The 18,588-nt window shown below is 40.3% G+C and overlaps 1 long non-coding RNA gene and 1 pseudogene across 3 annotated transcripts; both read left to right on the top strand.

The window, feature by feature from the left end:
• Positions 1-376: 376 nt before the first annotated feature.
• LOC147799062 (uncharacterized) lies at positions 377-8,305 on the top strand. Of its 2 annotated transcripts, none has more exons than XR_015425317.1 (3): positions 377-559; positions 1,540-1,931; positions 2,912-8,305. It is a non-coding gene; the product is annotated as an uncharacterized LOC147799062 (long non-coding RNA). The 2 variants fall into 2 exon arrangements; XR_015425316.1 differs by having other exon boundaries at positions 2,691-8,305.
• Positions 8,306-9,527: 1,222 nt separating this feature from the next.
• On the top strand, positions 9,528-17,925 carry LOC147799061 (galactose-1-phosphate uridylyltransferase-like; annotated as a pseudogene). The gene is made up of 10 exons (XR_015425315.1): positions 9,528-10,983; positions 11,628-11,797; positions 12,999-13,077; positions 13,503-13,551; positions 13,897-14,052; positions 14,171-14,293; positions 14,457-14,589; positions 14,918-15,001; positions 15,605-15,759; positions 16,619-17,925. The product of XR_015425315.1 is annotated as a galactose-1-phosphate uridylyltransferase-like (transcript).
• Positions 17,926-18,588: the final 663 nt, after the last annotated feature.

Below are 18,588 nucleotides of genomic sequence, written 5' to 3'. Positions count from 1 at the left end.
TGTTCTTGCCATATTGCTACATTCTGCCACTGTCTGTTGTTGATTATTTTTTTGCCATAGAATGCAAAATTTTACCATCACACGTAAGTCCGTTCTTGACAGGATGTATTGCCATGTTCTTTGCTAATGCCGGCTGGGTCTGACCGTTTCATGTTTTTCAGCCTTGTTAGCCAGCTTCCAGCCAACGAACACGTCCCTACATTTGAATCTTTTTAGGTTGTCATTTTTATTGTGATTTTGTAATATAATGATTTTGAAATATTGTAACGAAACACTGGCCTAGTGCCAGTGTAGGGCTGGTACCCGGCGAGGTGGCTCCGCGCCGCTGCAGCCAGTGCGTGTGTTGCTAGCGGTATATAAGGCAGCGCTCGCTGCACGCCGCGCTCTTCCTGCACGCTGCGCTTTGCATGTTGCACGTTAGCTCTCGCAAGTCTTGGTACGCACGCAAGCTAGCTCTCACAAACTCGCTCTCCTGCACTCCTGGGTCACTTTAGTGTAATCGGCCGGACCGAGGACCCCGCGGCAGCCGGAGCTACCAGACAGGTACGCAGCCGAGTTGGTGAGTGGAATAACAAGTGTTGAGTTGGTTCCATTGCATTCAAGTCTCCCGCCACCTGTATAGGAGACGCCTAGATAGGATACACCTAAGTAGGAGTGAATAAATCAGAGTGCACACATAGAAAACCCTGGTGGTGTGGATTATTAGCGCCTCTACTGATTAGCCAGAGTGGGTGAGAAAATGTGGGTGACTGCGGATTTCATGCGGTGCCTGGGGGTATATTTCTCCCAAACGGAGGTACTTCCCGGGTTTTCCCGGTAACCGCTCGTCGGGAGGGCCTAATCCTGAGCGTCTGTCTGACGGCACAACACTGGCGAGTGTGAGGGTCGGCGGCACGCTACAATATGTTTAGTTTTTAGTTTTTCTTTTGATAATGTGATTTGGCTGCAGTTGATGGGAGATAAAGGTGGACATCTGAAATTTGCCATAAGTGGTGATGATAATGTTATACATGTAGTGCTATGAGAAATGTTCCCTGCAGCATAGAGCATCAAGGGGTTGCATTGTGCATTGTGATTATTAGCAAATTGAAAAATCTACAATTTTGTTTGCAGTTGACTGTGCAAGACTATTTTTGGGTGTGGTTTGCTTTATCTGAAAGACTTCATTAAGGTTATTGAAATTTAATGTGAGCCCTCAAGAAACTACATATTTCGAAATTAATTTTGAGGGATCACCTCGACATGGAACAATTTTTTGTATGACAATCTGCTCAGTCTTAGCCCTTGCATCTATATTATCTTTTGGCTGAAAGGATTTTATTTTTGAGAAAAACAGGATCTGGTAACTATGGCCTAATGTTCAAATGGATATATGTCAGGCAAATGCCTTATTTACAGACTCATGAGAATCATTTCAAAAGTGTTTGTCTTGTATAAATTCAATCTCATATTTTGCAACATGAAGTATTATTTGCTATAACAGCAGACTTTGCACAGGAGCCAAGTTTAATATGGTCCACTTCCTCGGACTTCTCTTAGTGTCAACAAATAGAGCAGCAGGACTACAGGGTGGTGACTTTGGCGAATGTGTGGTGGCTTAGACCCTCTTCCCGGCCATCCCTAAGATCCAGACTGCTGGATCATATTTATGCATCCTCTGACAGTGATGAACTGTTAAAATTGAAGATGCACCTGCTTCACCAGTCGGTGCTGGAGGAAGAGGATGTGTTCCTCTGAGGAACCAATCTCAGGCCAAGGATTCATCAAGGGTCATCATGCAGCTGTAATCAGACAAGATGGTGGTAGTTTCGGCTCCCATGGTCAGCTGCACCCTCCTGACTCGGTTAATTTTAATGGAGGAATGATGGAGTCCCAGACATCTGCATACCTGTACCAAAGCTCATCTTAGCTTACTGCTTTCAGTTGTCGAGGTAAGACGTCTGTTGTTTCTTATCTGGCAGTGGAATCATAATATTTTGGAATACTCAATTGTGACTAATTTGGATCAGTGTTCAAATGATAAACCTTTTATGAATAAGTATAATGTATACATTGAGAGGATATGTTTCCTGATGAGTAGCATATACATGTGGCTTACGTGTTCCTGTATGTCCAACAAGACTTATAGTCACATTCTTGCATTTAAAGTTTTTACTATGCCCGCCAAAAAATGTGTTTCAATTGCATTCCTATTGTAAATGTACATACATTGGAAGTACTTGATATTATTGACAAGATTTTGCAAAACTTTACATTGAATACATAAAAGTCAGAGTTGATAACTATTCTTACTTGGGACTGCTTCAAGCCTTCATGTAAATTGCCCCAGCATACATACATACATGTACATGCATACATACATGTGGACAAATATTGGGTATGTCCTACGAGTCAACAATGTTTTGCAGAAAAGCTGGTTGTGTAACAGACTCTCTGTGAACAATCAGCAAAAAGGTGTATTATGTCACATAAATTTGAGTTTGAAGTTACATGTATATAATCAAATTGCTCACATGCTATGCTTTCATTTGATCATTCATCCCAGTGGCATTTTACGTTTTGGAGTTATTTTCCATTTGCATATTCATGGAATTTCATTTTATCACACATGTTTTTTTAAATAATGCCCTTTAAACAGAACAAAACAGAAACACTGAACTTAAATTACACTTTCTTGTTTTCTTTAGCAGCAGAGGCTTTCTGGTCAAGCAAATGGCCTCAAAGTATTTCTAAATACTTTACCCTCGGCACGAGGAATGGGCTATTACTCGTTTTTGCATTGCACGACTTACTACACCTCTTTGCAGATAGAGCGGGTCACATTTACTTATTTATACTGCAGATAATTAAAGACCATACCCAACAACAGACTGATCATTGAAAGATTATTGTGTATCTTCTGTACTTGCAGGTCAGAAATGACTGAAAACTTTTGTTTCTTCTCTCACTTCATCCTTCAAGAGTACTAGAAAGGTGTCTGCTTAATTACAGATTCAGGGAAGTGACAGTATTGGGCGTGATACAATTTCCTTTTTTCCCCCCATTTTTCCTCAATATTTTTCTTGAATGAATGTCAGATATAAATATCTTCTGTCTAAAAAAGGTTTCAGATTATGCCCCTTACTTCCGCGTAAACACATGCAATTGAGTGGTGAAGACTACATTTTCATGTGATGACCTTTTCTCTCAGTAAAAACTATCCAGAAACTACCCTTTCTTAAAACAGGCATGATGTTTAACTTTCCTGATGGAAGTAAAAGTTTGTGTCAAACATCTTAAGGTTGGTGCCCATTTACATCGAAAAGAGTGTATGGCCACGCAGTTCGAATTCTCAAATTAAGTGTCCTTTTTTTTGAAGGGGCATGATTACAAGTTTCAGACTTGCACTCGCAGCACTAAATCAGCCCCCAGTTGATCACCAGTGAAATGAATTTGAAAATTTTTGAAATGGGTGCATCCTACTCCAAACTTGAGTTTTGCATTAGTCAAAGAATTTTGTTCTTATTTTATATTTACTAAAATTTAGGGAAGAGTATGCAAAATACCCTTTGTTTCCAATTACTTCTGTATATCATCAGCAGGGAAATTTAGTGAATGTAACTTTGAGGCAAAATAGTTAATTTTCAGCCGGGGTTTTATAAAGAAAAATGAGCAAAGACTGAAGTACGCATATGGTACAACATATAGAAAGTTCTTTGAGTAAAAACTCATATTGGTTGACGTTGTCAACTTATGAATTTCAAAATTGACATGTTTTGACACGTATCATTTCTCAATTTCCCTTATCAGTTAAAGGTATTGCCCAAAAGTTTTACACGTACATTACTGGATAGTTACACTGCAATTAGTTCATCCATCTTTGACACAAGTGAAGACATGCATGAGATGAATAAATAATAAATAAGGTGCCAAAATGAGGACAAAATAGTCAAGATTTGGCCAAAACAGGTTTTCAACTTCATTTAACACACCACCCAAATGAAAAACTTTTTCCTCATTAGTTTGATAACCACGTTCATGGTTGTGATGCATGTGAGTTATTTCCACATTTTAACTTTGTCCAAGGATTTGCCTATGTTTGCATTATCATGTGCAATTTAAAAAACAAATTTTGGTGTAAATCTGTTTAAGAGTGTTTACAGAATTCGAGAAGCATTAAACACTTTTGGGAACAACTGTCATTTTGTTCTTGAGAATGAAAGCTGTTAGTGGCAAATAAAAATGGTTGTTCTCTGAACCAATAAGTTGGGTTAACATTGAATCATCTGAAGTGGCTCGGGGCCATGCACTTGAAGATTGCATGCAATACAGTATGTACTGTACACTGGATAGTTAAAGACGAGACAAAGAAATTAATATGGTAGCAGGGAAGCTCCTTGCTTCTTCAGGGAGTGGTCATCCCTGCCAAATGCATGTCTCAGGTCCAACTGACCCGGTTGGTAGTACCTGGTAAGGGTCCCTGACTCAGGGTTACGAGTGAAGTGTACCTCACAGTGAACTTGAGTAGATGCCTGAATATGATAGAATATGAAGTACATTTGTACTGATCAGCAGAGTGGAATACTCTACTTGTTGAGACCTGCACAAAGGCTTGATGATGCTCGTCTTCGTTGAAGCTTATCATCAACTCCACTGAATCTGGTGAGCAGCCAGATACTAGACAAGACCCTCTGAGACGAAGGTGAACTTACAGTTTCAGCAGTGGTGCACTGCACCGACTTCACTGCCAAAGGATTTTGCAGCAGGAGTTGGCATGAACACACCAGACGACCGTGGATGCAGCATTAATGATACAGTGTTCAGTGTATGATGTATTGTGTTTGCACTATCATCTGAAACAGTCCATTGGAACTCAACACAAACAGGCCTGTGGACAGCAGTGACACTTAAAGTAATGGGGGTGATTCTATAAGCTCCGTCTACGTACTGCACAGAACTTCACCGAAACTTGAACAATGGGAGTTTTGTGTGCCCATTGACAACTTGGACTTGTCTGCAGTCGGGTTCATAAGAGTGACATCACTTCAGTTTAAGCCACACCCACAGCACATGCACTGCACATAGAGTTCCATGCATTGATCGCTGTTAACTTGGAACCTTGGACCGGAAGTTAACACACAACTTCAGCGATTGTCCAATGGGAGCCTGCAAATCGGCGTGCATCTGCCTTTGTGACAAAGTCACTTACGAACCGGGTAACATCCTTAGTTCTGAGCTTATTCACTTGCAACCTGTAACAATCATTGTTAGAGTGTACATACAGTGTACATTTATGCATTTGTTTCTTGAACAGAAATTCACAAATTTCACTACATGTGAATGTGTCAAATAAAATGCAGAATTTATCTTTAAATCTACTGGTACCATGTTTTACAGTAAGACTATTCATATTCATAATTGTTCATGGAATTTTCTGGTCAGGGAATGTACTTGTAAAGTTTAGTATCTTTCCTTATATATACCGCCCTCTTGCTACATGTATTTGTATGGTTTTCAACCTTACAATGTAATTGGGCTATCATCTATCTGCCATTTAGAACCCCACAACTTGCTAGTTCATAACAAATTTCCTGTTTATACAAAGGTTTCAGGTGCCTGATCCTTGGAACAGCCCAACATCAGGGTGACACTGGGGCATCAATCTCCAGCTGTCGGTGAAGGCACAACTACCTTGTAGCTGTCTGTTTGTTTAGGAAATCAGTGTGAATGTATTATACGGAATGTGTAATTTCTCTCATGTACATGTACCTGTGCTTGAATCAAGTTTTATTTTTTTTGTTTATCTTAAGCCTTAAAGTGTCCATGCAATTCACTTGTACAGCCCTTGAAAATGCACTTATGTGTTTCAACATGAAATCATTTCTGATTTTTTTCAGCTATTTGAAATGGTGACTCTTTGGCTGATGCTTTATTGCAGTTTCCATATCATGGGAGAAACTGTCACATCATCCCGGGCAGGAGAACTATAGTGTCATTTATGCATCTCCTTGGCCCCCCCCCCAAAAAAACAACGATCTACATTTCCTTTCCCGGGAATGCTTCAATGAGCAAATGTTGGGTTCACAATTTGAATAGAAAACCTGAACTGAACAGGGCCCTCTCTGCTTGACGTAATATTAATAGCTTCTTCTGTTGTCTGGAAAACACGTAGACAACACTCTTTTTATAGTACACTTGACCCTTATGGCATAGAAAAACATCAAATTGAACAAAAAGTGCCTCTTAACCCTAACCCTCCTCAATCCTCCAACAGGTGAAGGATTGAGGAGGGTTAGGGTTAAGAAACTCTATGCTTGGACGCTTTAAATTCATAATAATGATTTTCATTGAACACAGTAAGGGTGGTTACTTTTAATGTTAGTGTTTTAATGTTGGGTTTTGCTTTGACCAACAAGGGTGGATCCAGGGGGATAACAAAGGCCAACCTCTCCCCCGGAAAAAAAGCCCAGAATGAAATAATGAAAGCCTCATTTTTGGTGTGCTTCACTTCCCGTCCCTGAAAAAGCAACTTAAAACCCCAAAATGTACATATGTAGCCTTGTCCCTCAGAGAAACCACAGAAATTTACATGAAAAAAGTGTCAAATTTTGGATCCCCCAAAAGTTTTGCCTCCTCCCCCAAAATATGATTCTTGATCCATCCTTGTGGGCCAATATTTATGCAAAACTGCTTGAAGCACTACTGGTAGAAGTGGTGAGCACTCCTGTATTTTAAGCCATTTAATTATTCCCTGTGGTTTTGTTGATAAGAAGTTGTGCAATATTTTGATGTCCGGCTTGCATTATTGGAATGTTCACGCGTTGCAGGTATCTGTGAGTATGCTTGCACATTTTCAAGCATCTTCCTAAAATTTGGCATGTTGCAAGGAAAAGTTGTAACAAAGGTTACAAATGCACATAATGGAATCGTAAAGGTGGAAGACTTCATCACTCGATTCATCGATATTCAGTTTACCAGGTGCATTCCGGTGAATATTGTCCCCATAATTATAAGGTCGATCGCGTGAAAAATTTAGTTATAATATGTACCATATTTACAGAAGTTGAAAGTAGTGCTCTTCAAAGTTATTGCACTCTTAAAGGAACCCAAATCGTCAGTCAATCCAGAATGAAGATCTATGAAGATTAAATCTCAGGAATACATGAATACATGCAGTTACATGCATTAACAAGATAAATTCAGCAGATACCTTAGATACTCTTTGATGGTTGATATTAGGATGATTTTATGGTGATTTCTTGATTGTTATTCAGCTGAATTGATACATCCAGTAATGTTCTCGAAATTTCCCACAATTTGTCTTCAGTGATTCCAGTCTGTGCTAGGCATCTGATATGGGACAAGTTTATGCAGACTTCAGGCTTGTGCTGGTTCCCATTCAGTGTTTTGAAGACCAAACCAACATACATGCAGCATCATTGTGGGTTTAGCCCACCAATTCCAGAATGTGTCATCACTGAAATCATTAATGTTTCTTTGCCAATAATTAAATGTAGGGACGTGTTCGTTGGCTGGAAGCTGGCTAACAAGGCTGAAAAACATGAAACGGTCAGACCCGGCCGGCATTAGCAAAGAACATGGCAATACATCCTGTCAAGAACGGACTTACGTGTGATGGTAAAATTTTGCATTCTATGGCAAAAAATAAGCAACAACAGACAGTGGCAGAATGTAGCAATATGGCAAGAACAGGCATATGAATTGGCGAGATTTGGGTGATCTGTGGCAAGATATAGCGAAGTGTCAAGAACACACATTAATTAAAAGGCAAGATTTGAGCATTCCGTATGGCAAGAACATGATATGTCAAGAGCACACATTAAATGGCAAGATTTGAGCATTCCATATGGCAAGAATAAGATATGGCAAGAACATACGTAAAATGGCAAGATTTGAGCATTCCATATGAGAGGCATACACAAGAATAGGAATGGGCAAGAACAGGCACGAAGGCAAGAAGGGGCATAAAGGCAAGAAATGGCAAGATGGGAAAATGGGCAAGAAGGGGCATTGGCAAGATAGGGCAGGGGCAAGAAGGGGCAACAGATGGCAAGATCAATAACAGGCAAGAATATAGGCTTTGGGCAAGAACTGGCATAAAATATGGCAAGAATGGGCTTCAAAGGGCAACACGTATTTTGGAGTCACAGGCAAATGTGGGAACTGCTCTTGGTAGAAGGATACCTAATGCTGGGTCATTTATTTTAAGGAAAATCAAAGTATAGACCCATATGCTTGTTTATAGAGTACCGAAGTGAACACATTTAGTGCACAAAATTATGTGTGAAAAAGGCATAAGCATGAGAACAAAACATGAAGCATGAGAACAAACATGTGAACCAACGCGCGTGTATTCTATTAATGCATGCATTACAATTCCTGGTTCAAACTGTCTTCACACTTCGGTACTTAATAGTGTAACCCATTCAAGTTAATGAGAATGTATCTACCACAAGCTCCATGTTCATTCAGCCTGATGCCAAGGTCCCTGTTAGCCTCCCAAGCATAGGCCTGCCACATTCACAGGTGATCTACCAGGTTCAGTCTTGAAGTCTTGCATGCCCCAGGATGTTGCAGAACTTGTCGGTGTGGAACACTGCCACCCAGGATGCGCTGGAAATGACAAGAGCCCCCTGTGAAGGGAAGTGTAGTAGACAAGGACAACCTGATGGGTAGACCTTGAGTGTACGAGACTCTTCAGCTGATGAAAGAGTCGGGATCTGTGTCTCAACTTGATGTGCCATGAATAAGTTGCGCTGGAATGTTGCCCCGACATAATGAAGTTGTTACCAGAGAAAACCTTAGTCACTGATGCAATCGATTAATTGGGCGGCCTCTGGAATTTCCGCAGTTTTAGCGAATATCATCATGTAGGAGGTCACTGCCTTTGTAGATCTGAGACAAGAGATTGTCTTCGGTACAAGGGCTCATTGCTTCATCACACGGCATAGAATCTACAGCTAGTTCCCAGGAGATTTCAACCAGGTCCACAGCAGCATCTGGCGCGGCAATGGTCAGAAACAAAACGTGCATCCCGTCCCCAGATGTCAAGGTCCTGTAATAGTGCACCAACACCTTCAGCCCTTGAGTTTAACAGAGACTGCCAACACACACAAATGGGGTATCTCGACAACTCAATCCTTCCCGCACCCGAGATCTCATCACCTGCTATCAGCAACCGTGTCCAGCAAGCCTGCATCAGGCAAGGTCTTCACCAGTAACAAAGTCCAATATGCCAAGACAGCATTACAGCACAACTGATTCAGGACACATCAAGTCGAGACACAAGATCCATCGTCTTTCATCAACCAAAGGGCCCCCTACACCCAAGGTCGAACCCACCAGGCTCACCTCACCCACTACACGCCCCAACACAAGGTAGCTTTCATCATTCCCAGCACATCCTAGATGACAGTGGTCCACATCAACAGATCTGCAACAGCCTAAGGCAATTCGGACCCCAAAACCTAGCCCAGTAGACCTCCTATAAGTGCGACATAACCTACACAAAGGAGACAGACAGAAACTTCAACATCAGACAAACAAACACAGACTCCGTGGCAGATGCATATCAGATACATGATGCATGACGTTCAGAGGTACGTGCATGATTTGTATACATGTACTGTGTATTCTGTACACGCTTGCACATGCATGGGTACATCAGTGAGAACTTTAAGTAGTCGGCTTTGTGAACGTCATGCATGTAACTGATGAAGTCTTCGGTGCCCACACTGGCATTTGGGCCAATTTGTCAGGGGCAGATTTGGGGGGCGCCCCCCCTTTCATCCTAAAAAAGAATGAATAAATAAAACTAGTTTAAAACAGAAGACGGAGGGGGTGAAGAAGTCATATTCAGGAGTCATATTGGAGGATTCAGGGCTGTTAGGGTTAATGAAAACACTCGTTCGCGCGCTGCTTCACGTTACAATAAGAATGCGTACTGGAAAGTGGCGCGGACCCTATGGGCACTTCGAATTTTCGCTTCTACTGTCTGTGTATGGAGCAATATTTTATCTCCAATTTCACAAAAGGTGAGTCTAATTAAGCTCCAAATATTTTAATTCATAAATGTCGATTTCATATACCCGCTACAAAGTTCCAATGACATTTGGTCCGATTTTCCGATTTTTCTCCGACGTGCAAAATGAAATGTGCTCCAACATTTTTTTTTTAAAACAATTTTTAGTTAGGTGAGTGGAGGTATTAATGATTTACTAGAATGTATCACTTTTTTAGAGCTTCTGAATTTTTTTGTGGGATTTTCTGAGATTTTTTAAAATAATAATGATCATATCATTCGCTCGCCGTCACCCAGCGCCCGTTTCAAGGTGCTGGGTGAAGAGCAAATACATCCCCACTACCAGGCCAATTTACAATACGCTGTAAACTTGAAAGCTGAAGTAAGGGTCCTATACAAGTCTTACATGCATCCTTCGGTTCGCGACAAACGTAACATGGAACTTGTTCGATGTTGTGTTCCAAAGCACATTATAATAGGCCTTTGCATAAACATAATGTGTTCACAGTGCCAAAAGTTCCACTTTTGGGTTTGACGAACCCCCCCTAGTCTATGGTCAGGCAAGGGGCCTGTACAATGTACAATCTCCTTTCTAAAAAGATACTGTGGGGACACTTTTAATGCTGATGAGCTGGCCAGAAATTATCGCTTGAATTAGTGGACTGGACCCTCTAGGAATCAAGGCAGGCTATCAGATGATGACGTCATGTGGGCGCCCCTAAACAATTTGGCACATGTCCTCAACCGTCGCGTATATGATATGAGCAGCCTGTGAGTGAAGCGCCCTCTTTAGTTGAAAGCATATCAGTTTAGTATGATGGCCTCCGCAGCTGATGCGGCAATCCTAGAGCAAATGTACGAAATATTTGCCTACAAGATTGCAAGAAACGTTATTCATCATTTGCAGTGATCCAGCTGGTTTCCTTACTTTAGTACAATGGCAGAAGCCTTCGATCCGAAAGGTAAAGACGAAAAAAGCACGTGTTGTTTGGGAGACTAGGAAAAACGTTTGTTTTTTCACTGTTGATGATGACACATTATCATGATTATGTTATGTTGGGGGGGGTCTTGGGGCCGTCATCCATCTACTGAATGTGTACTATCTAGTAGTGTGCATTTACATATAGTTTGGTAACTGGTTACCCAATTCCCATAGGGGGATACCCATAATTATTGTGAAGATCAGAGGAAAGTAAAGATTTTTTAACTGGTCCACACCCCCACTTTACTACGAAGCTGCTGTTGGCAATGAAAATTGTCGGTATTAATCAAAGGGCATCGCTTTTCCTGAGCCAGGTTTTGGTTACCCAGAGTCATAAGTACACTTTAAGCACTCTTTACTACATGTAGGAAGAGAACTGGAAGTTCTCTGCATTTTCCCAACAAATTTCAAACCAAATGTTTAACCAGGAATAGCATGTTAATAGATTGAACCTCATCTGTAATCTGTACCTTGTGTCTGGTTGATCAGGTGCATACAGATTAGTGCAATGTACAGGTAAACCTATATCATGAGTTGCATACAATACTATTGAATGCATATAAAGGTTGTTTGGAAAAAAGGTATTTGAAGAAGTGTTTGGTTTCCTCTACATTTCCTCTCCAGAGCACCAGCACACACGTTATAACCCACTGAAGGATGAACGGGTTCTGGTGTCTCCGCATCGGATGAAGAGGCCCTGGAAGGGACAGGTGGAGAAAGTCCCAGATGAGAACATCCCCCGGCATGACCCCAGGAATCCTCTGTGCCCCGGGGCCACACAGGCACATGGAGATGTAAGTGGGACTTCAAATCATGAAACAGTGTCACTTAGTTCACCCGAATAAGGAATACTAGGACTTCAATACATAATGCCACAGCCCCAGCTTGCTATGTTACATGTTCTCCACTGATTCCCCAAAATCTAATTCATGGTTGATGCTGAATCCAAGCCCAAGGATGGATTCAGAGAGCCAGTGCTCCCCCCCCCCAGAAGAGCCAATTGTTTTATTTAAATAATGAGAGAAAGGCAATTTCTTTGGGGGAGGGCTTGTGTTTCATTTATCTTCCTTCCAAAAGCATGTAACAAGCCTCCAAATATAGGCTCAACTTTCAAAAAGACCATGAAGTCCACATTTTTGGCCCCTAAAAAAAGATAAGAAACGATTTGTGTCCTGGATCCACCCTTGTGCAAGCCTGAATTACTTCTCATGGAACTTTACACACCAGTTTTGATAAAGGAGGATAAATTCATGTATGTGATTCAGAGGATTTAAAAAGGCTGATCCTTAGAACAAAAATGCCATTAGAATAAGCATTGATAATTTAATGTTCGTACCAAGGCAAATATCGCAAAATAATCGTTTAATGGCTGGTCCAACTGCAGTAGTGTAGTTCAGGATCTTCCCAAGTGCACATTGGATTGTTTTTAAAGAGTTTGGGCGTGATGCTACAGTTGGGCGTAGGGATCAATTGATCATCAGATCGGACATCAGATCGGGCCGATGTTCAGCAACATCAGCAAAACATCGCATCGGTAAAATTTGACCTTCCTTGCCGATATGAGTGCCAGTGTTTACTTGGAGAAAGGCGCAAGCTCCATGCTCAGTTTTTGCAAACAGAAATCTCATATTTTTTTATTTGATCATGAATACCAACTGTGCTTTTTTTCATTTGGTGTGATAAATGAATGGTCATACCATGGTTAAAACCAGGTAAAGTATCCCCAAAAATAACACCTGTGCGATCCATGCCACAACAACGCAATGCACGGACCACGGCCCCATGGAGCAGTCAGATTTTAACATCAGACATTGGATCGGCAGTTAAAACCAACATAGTTGATCCCTAGTTGGGCGTAACAATAACAATAGTCAGTTGCTTTTCTTCTTTTCTTAGATAGAGGAAATTATTTAGGCTATCATGTAATTAACTCTGCTCAAATATTTGGTGGAGGAATGTTCCTTTTTAAAACTTTTTTTTTTTCTCTGTCTTCAGGTGAATCCCGATTATACCAGTACGTTTGTCTTTGAGAATGACTTTCCAGCAATGTTGCAGGCTGGAGCTCCAGAACCAGGTCAGGTGAAAGACTAATCACTGTTGCCATCCAATCCAATAATGACTGAAAGAATCCTGATGAATTTCTTGGCAGCTGAATGGAGGCAGTTGCAGGAACAGTAAAGCCACTTTCCTTAATACATTTAATACTGAAAGAAGTCACAGAAAGATTTTTCTGTCATACCCCATCCATAAAAAGTCAAGAGCAGAAATGGCCGAAAACTCTTAAAGGGGCCTAAGGGCCTAAAATACTGTAAGTCTGTGTCCCCACTAAAGCAGTGCATTTCAACAGATGGTGAAGTAAAAGCAGACTCCCCCCCAAAAAAATTTCCAGGGGTGGGCGGTTGCCACTGCATTTTGGTTGGATTTATCCATAGCATAATGATCCATGCTGGCTTCAGAATGACCAACTTGACAAGGCTCTGTTTCATCTGCCATTCACAGGGCCAAGTGAGCACCCACTTTTTCAGGCAAAAGCTGCTGTTGGCACATGGTAAACAGTGTGAAATTTTCTAGTTGATTGAAAATATGTCAAAAAATTGCCATTGTAGTCTGTTCTTGAAAGAAACTTTTTCAGTAGGTTCTTACTGCTTTGGTTCTGAAATGTGGTTGTTCTGACATATTCAAGCAAATACATGTAACTTAATCTGTAAACATGGACAGTACTCAATAGCAGCAAGAAAATTACATGTACATTAGATAACAGCATTCACAAAGAAATAACTGTGAATCTCCTCATAGATTTTCCATTTGATAAGGAAGATTAGATTAGATGCCAACAAAAAGTTGACAGCACAGATTGAACTGCTGAATCATCACTTTTTTAATTGTTTACAAGTCAAGTGATGTGCTTCCATCCCTGGTCTGACATCACACTTCCACTGATGTCGGTGAAGGAGATCATGGCTGTCGGCAACAAGTGGGCTGAGATGGTCACCGATTTGGGGTCAAAGGTGCTGTCATGGGCTGTTCCAGTCCCCACCCACACTGCCAGGTCAGTTTAGTTCCGGAAACGGGCATTTTTCTTCAAGAAGGTAACAGCAGCCGTTTCGTAAACTCTTTTCAGCTTTCAGTCTGTCAGTAAACTTTACGGGGAAAATATGTTTGTGTAGGTATGGTGCAGCAACTTTATACCCAATGAGCCCAGGGTGAAAGACAAGAACCAGAGGGAGTACTACAAGACACATGGAACACCCATGCTGGCTGAATATGCCAAGATAGAGGCAGAAAAGAAGGTGAGTTACTTGATCAACTCCCCCCCCGTTAAAGTTTTTGACTCTCTCCAAACTTCTTCTAGTCCTTTGGCCGTAAAAGATTTGAAGTGAAGTCATACAAAATATGGAAGTTTAAATGTGCTTTTCAGTGAGAAGGCGTTTGATTTGTTAACCTGCTTTTCAGGAATGGATAGTTGTAGAAAATTACACCTGGCTAGCTGTTGTGCCTTACTGGGCTGTGTGGCCATTTGAAACTATGCTGTTACCACGGCGACATGTACTCAGAGTGCCAGATCTCACAGAAAAAGAGCGAGAAGGTGAAATAATCTGAAATTGATAATTTTGAGTTGTAATTTATTGTGGAGTTTTGAAATAATTTTGTACTGTTCCAAGAAACTCTGTGGTCTACAGAAGCCTTATTACAATGGAACCACATCATATCGGCAGATTATGTTTTATAGAAAGTATATGTTATCCTTTACTTCAAAACTAAATGTTGCGCTTCTTTTCTTGCATGTGGTTTTACAAATGGTACCCTTGTATTTCACATATTTCCATTTGCCCTTATTTTGTATGTTCTGCAATAATATCTCTTGGTTTTTATGATTGTCAACCATAAAACTCCTCTGGTTTGGATCTGTCTAGGTCTAGCTGAAATCATGAGGAGACTGTGCATTAAATATGACAACCTCTTTGAAACAACATTTCCGTATTCGATGGGCTGGCACGGTAAGCATTATTCTTCCCCAGATTAATTTCATGTACATGGATTATTTTGCTTAGCAGTAATCTTATGCGAGAATGCCTCTTTCTTGGAGCAATGAAATACTGACAATAATTTCTGTTTTTGAGGCTGTCAAAATAGGGTATCTTGTGCCTGTGGCTTTTGCCATTGGAGGAGGACCATACCTCATACCATGCAGGATAGCCTGAGCCACATCCATCAGGGGTAATTTACAATGAGGCATTAGCATGTTTATACACTGTTACATATGGAAACACCAAGCCAAGGAGTTCGGTGTGTCACACACACCAGCAGAGAAAATCAAATTACAAATTCTACTACTCAAGCACAGTAAAATGCTGTCCATATCACTTATATCGACACGTTAAAATCATGTTTTTAAAACATTTTATCCCAATGTCTGCTAGTTGGTCTGCTGTTGCCATTTTTGTCTGTATCTGTTTTCCAAGCCACAAAAATCTGGAAATCACACACTTGCACTTTGCTGTTGGGTGTGTCTTTGCCAGTGTCAACACATATTATATAATAACTGCACAGTACCAAACTAATCTTAAAATTTGTCAAATTTACCTCTCCTCAAACCTCAGGTGCTCCCACAGGGGAGGCACTCTCTGAAGACAACAGCCACTGGCAGCTCCATGCATTGTATTTCCCCCCTCTGCTGCGATCAGCGACCGTGCGCAAGTTTATGGTGGGCTATGAGATGATGGCCCAGCCACAGAGGGACCTGACTGCCGAGCAGGTAGGTAGCCACATTTACCTTGTATTTCTCAGTGAATACAGCCTTTTCCCTTGCCAAGCATTTGCAAAGTTTGTAGAAAGTTCATCCTCGGCTATGACGGTTGGTAATACACAGTCAACCCCCCCCCCCAAAAATTAAGCGTAACCGGGGGGGTATTTTCATTTAGCATTTAGAGTATTCATTCATTTGTTCATTTTGTATAATTCTACTGTACCTCTCCTCAAAGCCATAACAAGGAAAATGTAATTTTAGGAATGAAATGCCCTCTATTAAACAGTAGTTTTTTCATATTTTGAATTATTGTTGTGCGGAAGGAAAGATTCCGCAAAAAGCATATCTTGTCAAACCATGGCTTGACTGAGTTAAAAAAAAATTTGCATCATTTGATGCAAAATTTCTTGGTGATTTCTTGAAAAGTAAAAGTTTTGACAGTTACCAAAGTTGTTTTAGCTAAGCAACAATAAAGTACGCAGAACCTGACAAAAAGATAAAATGAAAACTGTTTAAAAAGTGACAATGTTCTGAGTTTAAAACTGCTAAACATAGCAAGCCATTGAAACACTAAAAATAAAAATTACCTTGAATATGTCCAAATATTATCTCAGAAACCCGAGGGCTAAACAGAAGAGAGTTTATATACATATATACAGGATAGCCAGAATTATAATTTGCAAGTACCCTGTATATTTCCTGCAGTTGCATTCCTTTAATAAACTCCCTCTAACCCCAACATTTTCTTCCTCCCGTGTTCTTATAATACTTTCCTGACTACAGTGAAACACAGTAATTATTTTAGCTATTGATGGAAGGCTTTTTGATATTTTGTCATAAATTTCTTTCGTTTCTCATGACTCAACAGGCTGCTGAGAGGTTACGCAACCTACCAGACATCCACTATAAGGGGAAGGCAGGAAAAAGAGGACTAGTTTAAAAGATACTCCCCTATTAAGCCAAACTTCAAACACTTGTTTGAACTACATGTAATTCTGAATCTAACTTCAATAATGTACAGACAATATTTTGAATGGATCTGTGCATGAGCTTACGCAACTCAAACAGCTTTTACAGGAAGCACAAAATTTCAAATGTGGCCCAACTTTCTGTGCCCAACCATCCACCAAAAAGTCAAGCTTCTGGGAGCAAAGAAAAGGGTGTAGGAGGTGTGTAGATGATGTCACTGGCCCATGTGAGCAGTGTTTTACGATATTACCATTATAGCACACTTGTACAATGTGTGCGTTAAGCTTGATAGCAGTGTTACTATCCTAGACATGCACATGCTTGCATATACATGCAAACACATACTTGTACCCATTACCAGGTTGTGGGGACAGCAGTTATGGGGACAGCACATGTGTTGCAATGGAGACATTGTGGAGACCGAAAACATTACATGGACAGATTTTGTTGTCCCCACAAATCAGTTCTTACTTCCTTACAAGAGAAATTCCTCCCCTTAATGCCGTGGAAGCCTACCCACACAGGCTTACCATCCAAACTCTATTGACAGTCACATGACAACATATCCTCTATGGAATTCTTACATGCAGTGGCCATCTTGGGGGCATTTTGTATATGTGTGTGCCCAGTAGAATGTTTGCTCATTTGTGTCCCCTTGGGAAAGAAAAGGAAAAAAATCAAGACCTCCTTTGGGCCACCTACATTCTGTCAATGATATGAATCTCTTAAAAAGAATTTCTAACACTGCAGGCCACATACATTCCGAAACAAATCGATTGCATGAAAAATTTACTCGATCCAAGTATACCTTGATCTTATCCTAGCAATTTTTTTCTAAAACAAGAACTTAAGAATCTAGATGAGTATACATGCACGGTGGTGATAAGTAAAGTCTATATAGAAGTTATGTAATTTATTTTGGATTAGTGGAAAAGGCATTTATTAGCTAGTACACCACCACACAGATGTTCATGTTATCATTTGTAATCTTCATTTCAATTTGCAAGATAGAGATCATGTGCCCAAAATTGATGAGTTACAATTTCAATCTACATAAGGTGTCTGAAGATTTCCGTCAAGTTGCCTTTGTTTTTAATGATCCCTTGCACATTTGTGGATATTATATTTTAGTGATTTACTGCATCGGTCAAATGTAATACAAATCTTCAAAATTGTCCAATTCAAGTTCACCGATTAGGAAAGATAGTTTTTTTGGCCAACTGTCAATAAAAGAAGTTGTAATTTTCCTATTAAATGATGATTTCTCCCCAAAATTAATCTTTCAAATCTTCAAAATTAAGTGTTTTTTCTCCGAAAATAACAAGTTCTCGGCGCTCCCTTGGCTAGCGCTCCTGACCTGGAAGTGCGACGTCATGAGTTTGAATTCCCACCTTGAAAAGTTTGATTTTTTTCCAGAAATCTTTAAAATAGTCCAATTCAAGTGCAACGATTAGGAAAGATTGTTTTTTGGCCAACTGTCCATAAAAGAATTTGTAATTTTCCTATTAAATGATGATTTCTCCCCAAAATTAATCTTTCAAATCTTCAAAATCCCGACCTTGAAAAGTTTGATCTTTTTGGGCTTTTTTCCAGAAATCTTCAAAATTGTCCAATTCAAGTGCAACGAATGGGAAAGATTGCTTTTTGGCCAACTGTCAATAAAAGAAGTTGTAATTTTCCTATTAAATGATGATTTCTCCCCAAAATTAATCTTTCAAATCTTCAAAATTAAGTTTTTATTCTCCGAAAATAACAAGTTCTCGGCACTCCTGTGGCTAGCGCTCCTGACCTGGAAGTGAAACGTCATCAGTTCGAATTTCCACCTTGAAAAGTTTGATTTTTTTCCAGAAATCTTCAAAATTGTTCAAT

This window comes from Acanthaster planci, linkage group LG05, assembly GCF_054643075.1.
Source record: "Acanthaster planci isolate LZ-2023a linkage group LG05, COTS_SCS, whole genome shotgun sequence".
NCBI classification, from domain to species: domain Eukaryota; kingdom Metazoa; phylum Echinodermata; class Asteroidea; order Valvatida; family Acanthasteridae; genus Acanthaster; species Acanthaster planci.
This window is presented reverse-complemented; position numbering and strand designations above follow the sequence as displayed.